Source organism: Acyrthosiphon pisum, chromosome X (genome assembly GCF_005508785.2).
Source record: "Acyrthosiphon pisum isolate AL4f chromosome X, pea_aphid_22Mar2018_4r6ur, whole genome shotgun sequence".
Taxonomy (NCBI): domain Eukaryota; kingdom Metazoa; phylum Arthropoda; class Insecta; order Hemiptera; family Aphididae; genus Acyrthosiphon; species Acyrthosiphon pisum.
In genome coordinates this window covers 60,988,319-60,997,315 of record NC_042493.1, presented here as the reverse complement: position 1 = coordinate 60,997,315, position 8,997 = coordinate 60,988,319, and the positions used below count along the sequence as shown (strand labels likewise).

The 8,997-nt window shown below is 28.2% G+C and overlaps 1 protein-coding gene and 1 non-coding gene across 2 annotated transcripts in view; one reads left to right on the top strand and one right to left on the bottom strand.

The window, feature by feature from the left end:
* Nucleotides 1-8,997, bottom strand: part of LOC100167449 (uncharacterized) — a gene marked incomplete in the record, with an annotated part of 64,425 nt that overhangs the window by 49,288 nt on the left and 6,140 nt on the right.
* On the top strand, nt 8,463-8,535 carry TRNAT-UGU. The gene has a single exon. It is a non-coding gene; the product is annotated as a tRNA-Thr (tRNA).

Sequence of the window (8,997 nt, the reverse complement as noted above, 5' to 3'; positions counted from 1 at the left end):
TATGCTATTAATCAAATATAATTTATAATATGGTAATATACCTTCATTGCCCACACCTTGAAAATTATTCCTCAAACAACTCCTTATATCAGAATATCATACCTCTGAGCATACATACATATGGAAAGATAAATAGTATATATATGAAATAATATGTTAATATATCTCTATTAGCTAAATAGACCGGACTGGATTATTCGAACTAATCAATTTTTACATCGATTAATCAGTTTATTTAAGTCATTTTTTATAAATATGTTGATACTCTACACCGACCAACACCAGTTAATCGTTTAGTTTGAACTATAATTTTTAAAGTACTGATAATGAGGGTATATAAGTATATTGTTTATTTATTTATATTAATATAATATATTATTATTGAAAATTATACTTTAAACTTCTATACGAAAATATCGTAGATACCTTCGAACGCACATAGATTGATAGCTGCATAAATTATGTATAAAATAAATAATATGCTAATATTCCTCCATTATCCACACATTGAAAATTATTTCTCAAACCACTTCTTATATCAGTATATCATACCTCTGAGCGTACATAAATAGATAGATAAATACTATATATATGAAATAATATGGTAATATACCTCCATTAGCTAAATGGATCGGACTACTGAATTATTTGAATTAATCAATTTTTACATCGACTAATCAGTTTATTTAACTCATTTTTTTATAAATATGTAGGTAGGTAGTCACCGATTGTAAAAAATCATATTAATAAATGTATATTGTTGTATGTAATCAAAGTAAACAAATTATATAAAATACTAGCTGATCCCGTGCACCTCGTCGCCCATTAAAAATACCTACTCCATATGTATTAATCTCTAAACGTTAATTAACATAATCAAAAAGGGATTATTATTCCGAAAGGGATCCATTATTCCGATGGCCACGCTTGGGTGTGTGCTGTAATTAATATCGGCATCATAGTGTAGTGCACAAAGGTTCAATTCGGTGGTTCGTCTGGATCGAGCACCCATTACTCGCATGGTCCCCAATCTTGCTTCTCGGTGCTCGGCTGTCTCAGATGAGCGGACCCGTGACTGACATTCACGGTTTGTCCTCACTCTGGTTTCTCTTTGCTCGTCTTTCCCGGATAAGCGGGCCAGGGACTGACGTTCTCGGTTGGTCCTCAACCTGGCTTCTCTTTGCTCGTCTGTTTCCGCGGCTCGTGTTTCCTGCTTCTTGCGTGCTAGAACTGCGGGACTATTTATCGATCGTTTGTTGTTGGGCATAATAAATTAACTAATAATAGTAGAAATTCTTATAATAGTTGCAATTGAATTCGGTTATAAATATGAATCGTTGGGCACTATAATAAATAACAAACATTTTAAACCATTGGCAACCAATAATTATTATTATTATAGCTTTGAAACCCACGGTAACTATTTAAAAACAAAAAGGTCCATAAGTTTCAAAATATTATATAATTGATTGCCATGGGTAGATGGACACACCCGTACTATATCTGATCCTGTGCAATTCGTTGCCCATTAAAGACCTATAATTATAAACAACACTCATGGTAACCTTGGTAACCATAGTAACCATGGATCATGGTAACCTTAATAGCCATGAAATCTTGGTAACCTTAGTAACCATGGCAACCTTGGTAACCATGGTAACATGGTAACCTTAATAGCCATGAAATCTTGGTAACCTTAGTAACCATGGCAACCTTGGTAACCATGGTAACATGGACACACAGACACACTGACATACATTCATTTTTATATATATAGAAGATATATAAACAATCATTAAATTGTATACTAATGAGGTTAAATTGAAATTCAAATCACATTATTCACATTATCAATAACAATATCAGGTTCCCATTAGTGATATACCGTTATATAATATATAGTTAACACATATATTTATGATTTTATGAAGGGGAAGTGTATAAAATATAAGAGACAGAGTTTACTAAATACATCATTACTTAATCGTTATTCAAGTGTCTATCATAAAACTATTATTACTTTTGAGATAGTTAATTATATCTATTTAACAATATGAAAAATTACATTGAAATATATTTTAAATAAAGCACTTTATTCTTTTTATATAAAATATAATATTTCCTGGTGAAAATGTTTATGAAAAAACATGAAAAGTCTTTAAGTATAAAAACCATCACCGTTAATCGATTGCACTACGTATGTTATAGATTTTGATGAACGTAAGTCTTTAAATGTATGTATTATATAATAATAATAATAAAAATATATACCATATACCATATACCTTACATCATACAGTATTACTATCTAGTTTGTATTAAATACTTAAACATAATAAGATATATTTATTATTATACATCGATATCTGAATATAATAAAATCGTTTATCAATATTTATCATATAAAACTATTTATTTATTTAAAATTATTAATTAACCATTTATTAATAATATATTAATATATAATTATTAAAATAGTTTACACTTTACTATATTATATAATATATAGAATTATTAAGGAGTTTACTTACTCATTAATTAGTTTAAGGTAAGAAAAAAGGTATGTATGTCATGAAAAAAAAAAATATATTCATTATTATAACTATTATTAGCTTAAATCATAATAAAATATAGATAGTTAAAATAGTTGAAACATATATAATACACTTATCGTCTCAATTAAAAGTGATATGCATATCTTACCCCTTCAGATATCCTCATACTACATGTATTAATTACCACAACATCATTATCTTCATCATCACCATCATCATTTTCATCATCTTCCTCATGAATGTAAACGTTCTCAAAACAGAAGCCGTAGAGTGAATCACCTCTCATTGTAGTATAATATATAGAACATAAAGCACATCTTGAATTTCTATTATATATATACGAGCATCATCAGCGTTTCGAAAACATCGCTCCTCATGATTTATCTCAGTTATCCTTGTAAAATTATTGAAATTATCTAAAGACGAGATGTCTGTGAAACAATACATACATATATTATATGACGGTGGTGGTGATGATGATGGCGAAATGATTGATGAACATGTTATTGAAGATAGGTGTTGTAATACGGTTACTGCTACTCCTTCCACTTCTGATGATACTTCCACTTCTTTAACTGTTAATGATGGTGATGATGTTAACGGTATATAGCTGATCGTTACATACACACTGAGGAATATGAAGTCGAAATATTCATCAGCCCGACGAATCTCTTCCAACGTCTCTACACGTAACAAATGACAGAAGTTTCGTACGATAGTCATGTTAACACTAGGTATGAGTTCAATCATATCTCTACATAGATCTTCATCACGAATGTTTGTTGGCCAATATGTAGAATAACACATAGGTCGATCAGTCCAAACCATAGCGTTGTAAGGTGATTACTATTATAAATATATATGCTAACCATTCGTTTTATATATTTCAAGCCTATCACCATTAGAAGTATCTTCTCCCCCTAATTAGTTGTATAATGACAATTTTTTCAACGATAGCATATCCTTAATATGATCATTACTATAATCATCATCATCACAGTTCTTACATCCATTCACTACAGTCAGACTGTTAATAGTATATGTTATATAAACTAACCTACGGTATATATAAGTTATCTTACTATAGGTAGGTATTCAAAAATATAAAATAATGAGAATATAATATATAATAAATCTTAATATTCTAATGCTAACACTTATTGTTTAGCTAAATCATAACCTTATTGAGGATACTTGAAACTTATAAACTTGATAAGTATTATAATAATAATATAATAATTTAATATTCAGACATATTATGAATAGATTTTTTTAATTTTTTACGTTTTATATATTACATTACTCGGAAAAAATAATTTTCAGAAGGTTTATAACTTGAAATATGATATATAATAATCTAACATAAATCTATGTGAAAACCAATTAGCGATCGTATTTATGATTATTATTTAGGTATATTTGTTTTTGTTGTATGTCATTTAGAGTTGAATGGTAAAAATAGATGTGAATTCTCTTAAAATAGTATATTCTAGTATAGAACCTGAAGCTATTGATAATTATCCTAACGTCTTCGATTTATTCATTTTTACTGTTACATCAACACCATCAACGTTTTCCCCTCATTTCATCAACATGTGGTATAATATATTATACATTTATAATAGTAATATATCTATTCGAAAATAACTATCAATATTTATATATTTTATTTTTTCTCATTAGAACTCTGAGAACCTTACAAAAGTATAATTCATGGGAAATGATTATACTACTTCGTATTCACTACCAACACCATAATTTTCAGAGGCTGTAGGACCGGAGTGGTCTAACATGACATCTCCTCCGCGATCGATTTCCCCTCATCATTTCAAGCAACATATGATTTTTATTAACTAGTTTTCGAAATGATGTTAAAATTATGTATAAAGCTTTAAATTATAAATAAAATATATATACTTATATTTGAATTCAGAGTCAACTATACTATTAATATTATATATTATTTTCCTAAGAGTATTCCTATGTATACTATATACTTTAAGTATTCGATAATATTGTCACTGAAATTTTTATATTATTACAATCATCATTAACATGATAGGTATTAATAACGTTTCGACTAACATTAATATGATATTAAAAAAACACTGTTGTTAATGTTTCGAGTAACATTATCGAGGACGATGGTGAAAATCTTATTGATATTCTTAAGCTAATGAGGGAGAGTAGTATATATATATATGTATTATCATAATTGATAATAGTTAAAATTTCTAAAACATAACATATGTAATTAATACTCTAACTATAATGAACTATAATATTGCTAATAATGCTGTCATTATACGACTAATGAGGGAAAGCTATCACGTATAATAACGGGAGGTGACATACTATTTCATATCCATATCTTATACAGTTATACATGTATGACGGATAATTTTAGGAGGGTATTTTCCAATTGCTTAAATACTATCCGTATCAAGGTATTCAATATCAGTTGTCTATCGTTCACCAGCCTGAAGTCTACTCAAGTCAACACCGTGAGTAAAACAGTGAGAACAACGACGACGACGACGACGACGACGACGACGACGACGACGACGACGACGACGACGACGACGACGGGTGACAAGTGAAAGAACATCAACGAAGGAGCTGATCGTAACGATTTTATCAAACGTAGGAGTAAAAATAATTTAAAGTGAGTAATATATTTTTTTTTTTTTTTTTTTCTATAAATCTAAACATAATATAATATGCTATCGTAGACCTCTCGCCTAAACTCACTCATCGATAGGATTTAGACATATTATGATTAATTACTAGGAAATTATGTTTTAAAATCATTGGAAAGCCTCCTCAGGATTTTTTTTTTATTTCATATATTTTCTTTTTAAATTATTTTCATTCCATATAAAATCTTTTATACTACCCGATCACTTTAACGATTACACTAACCTCATTAATGAGTTGATTATAAACTAACGATATGTATTTAATGTATGTAAACAAATCAATATATGAAAGACATTTTTATATTAAATATATAATATATTTACAGGACAATAAAATGGAGGGGTTTAAAAAAACCTTAATCGCACAATCGAACGTACGATTCATGTCGGTGGGAGATCTTCTCGTTGGTCACTCATATCCAATTACAAAAATGATTAACCAGGACACACAGTATGGGAGGACAGCAAAGTGTACCCTCGATGATGGTGTTGGAGGTATTATAGAAGTATTCCTCCCACGATCAATTATTATCAGTGAAGAAGAAGAAGAACTATACAATATGGGAGGGAATCAGACACTAAGTTTGGTTTTCAACGGGCGACGCGGGAGGTCATTTAACATTAACTTTAAGTGATATAATATAGATATGATTAATATTACTTTTTCTTATTTTTTTTTTTTATTTTACCTCTATAATAAATCTTTAAGTCATATAATTTAATCTAAAAATGTTTTATAATTATTTATACCTTTTTTATTATAGAATATACTCATATGTAATCATATAGTATTAGTAAAGCATTCACATTTAGTATTACTTCTATGTATTTCATTGAAAATTGAAACATATAATCAATGATAGGTGATATTATGAATCAATGTACTCGTTAGAGTCTTAACATTAGAGTGTAAGAAGTGTATACTGTATAGCTATCTAAGTTCACGATATATACCAAGTAGGATGGAGTGTGAGGTGAGCTGTATAGACTTAAGTAGTATCAAACCGATTCGTGTTTATACAATCAATATTTAAATTTTAAAGTAATAATAATAATAATAATAATAATAATAATAAAATGTATCATTATTTACGAGAATAAACCTATATACATTAACCATCTAATTGAGTCATTATAATACCATCGTATTACAATATAGTACTACTTATATATATATATCAACTCCTTGCTTATAACTAGTATGATGAATCCTATATTATATAAATCAGTTTGATGAAATGTATCTCACTATTTTGTATGGATCTACCTAGCATAATAAAAGAAAATGGATAATTAATAATTTTCAATAAATAAACAGCTCGATATGATGATTATCGATACCAAACTGATTTGATTATATTCAGATTGACAGCTATAAATCATAATAATATATCATAATATGTTTAAGTATTTAATGTATACTAGATAGTAATACAGAATGATGTTATGTTATGTATATATGATAATATTAATATATAATATATATAATTCATTAAGTTTAAGGTTTTTGAATATAATTTAAAAGTATTGGAATGATGATGTTCATCCTACAGGTTATGAAATTTTAATAGAAGGTTGTTATTAATTTAACTATTACCTAATGAAGAAGATACATATTATATATTATAATATTATCTTATATTAAATATAATTATATTAAAAATATTTATTAATATTCCCAATCAAAAACTATTGATATTCCTGAAGGTATTGTAGAGGGGATAATATGATATATAACTATTTTTTTAATCATTCTTATGATATCAATGAGTAGACAACTGTTTAATAGATAGATAAATTATTATAATACATATCAAGTTTAGTAGTTCTAACTATATTCCTCCATGAGGATAGGGTTTAAGGAAACAAAGTGTCACCTCTAGATTGATAAGTTAAATAATATACGATTAATGGTTGATGGATACTACTTAAGAAGAAAAAAAAAAATGTATAATTATAGTAAATAATATATATTATGAATGTATAACATTACAAATCACTGACGTTCGGTAAACTATACGTCTTATCAAATACATTATTTTGAAGAAATACATAACCATGTATAGAATAGGTATTTAAGTATTTCCATACAGTAATCTTAATTACTATATTATATTGATATTCTATGTACAGGTAAAGGAGAGATTGTCCTTCCCGAGCTTCTTAAACGGTTGTGGTTTGAGGTGTATAACTTATTTATTATTTATTAATAATTTAATGCCAACTATGGACATCTGTTATGAATTAAATACCTGAGAGTGGTTTTATCAGGTTATTGATATTGTTATACGGTGATATAGTAGACTAACCTACGAAAAGTTATATTTTCATCATACCCTCTGTATTCATATATATATATATTGTATATAATAATATACTAGTGAGTAGAATTTATTATTAGGTTGAGGGGTTAGTTGAATAGAGGATATCCTTGAAAAAATGTTTAGTTCATCACTCATCTTTATACATATTGTAAATTATCTTCTAACTAAATTTTAATAAACTGTCTATGTACGTACACATCTACAGATATACATCGATGTATATACCTAAGTATTAGAGTATAGATGAGAACATGCTCATCTATAGAAGTTTGAAGTATAATGTTCAATCGAATAAAATTGAGTTGAAGTATAATAATATTATGCAATATAAAGTCGATAGATTGATAAGTTGATTAGATAATGTTTGATAAATCCGAGGTGAATATTCACGTATGTATGTATGTATGATGTAGGCAAATGGTGGTATATTAGTATATTATTTATTATTTATTATGTATACTATTTTATGTAACTATCAATGGAACCTATGTATTCTTGAAGGTATATTATATTCATATACTAGTCTGAAGTATAATGATCAAGGTGTGGGTCAGTGGCGCCGAACCCTATATTGAGGTCGGGTCTTGGCTCGAGATCTTTTGAAAATGTAGCATGGGGCCGTTTTCAGAAACAAACAAAATCGTCTTTAATCCATCTTAGTTGGTGGGGATTACAAAAAAAAAAAAGTGTGATTTAAATTTTCTTTTAAAACTGAACATCAATAATTTTTAGGTAACCTCGGTCCTCCACCCTTTCATGTACGCCATTGGGGGTAATATTTAAATATTGGAGGCGTTTCAAATATTTTTTGCCCAACTAAATTTTTAGGACTTCGGCGCCACTGGTGTGGGTAATGGTTACGTTTAGTCAGGTTTAGATATATACTCTCCATAGTTCAGTGGTTAGAGCGCTGGTCTTGTAAACCAGATGTCGGGAGTTCAATTCTCTCTGGAGGCATAACATTTTTTTTCTTTTTATAATATATTTTTTTTTTAAATAATTACACCACAGCTCTGTATACATATATATTGCATATATGGGCTTGGTTAGGCATGGGTAGGAGGGGAGGGACGTGGCTACTATAGCATAGAACTATAGACTAAACGGAGTAGTCGGGATTCGTGAGATTTTCATACTCCTGATGTATGCTTAGAATTAATATGGTATACTAGTATAGTAGATTTAAGTATAATTTTAAAGGTGAGGGTAATAGAGGTGTATTAGCATTGAATTTATTATAATTGATTAATATTATATTATATTATATTATTTATTATTTATGAAACTATCAATGTATGTATGCTTGGAGGTATGGTTTACTAGTATAATAGATTGAAGTATAATTTTCAAGGAGTGGGGAATAGAGGTATATAATCGATTAATAGTATATTGCTTATGTAGCTATCGATTTATGTATGT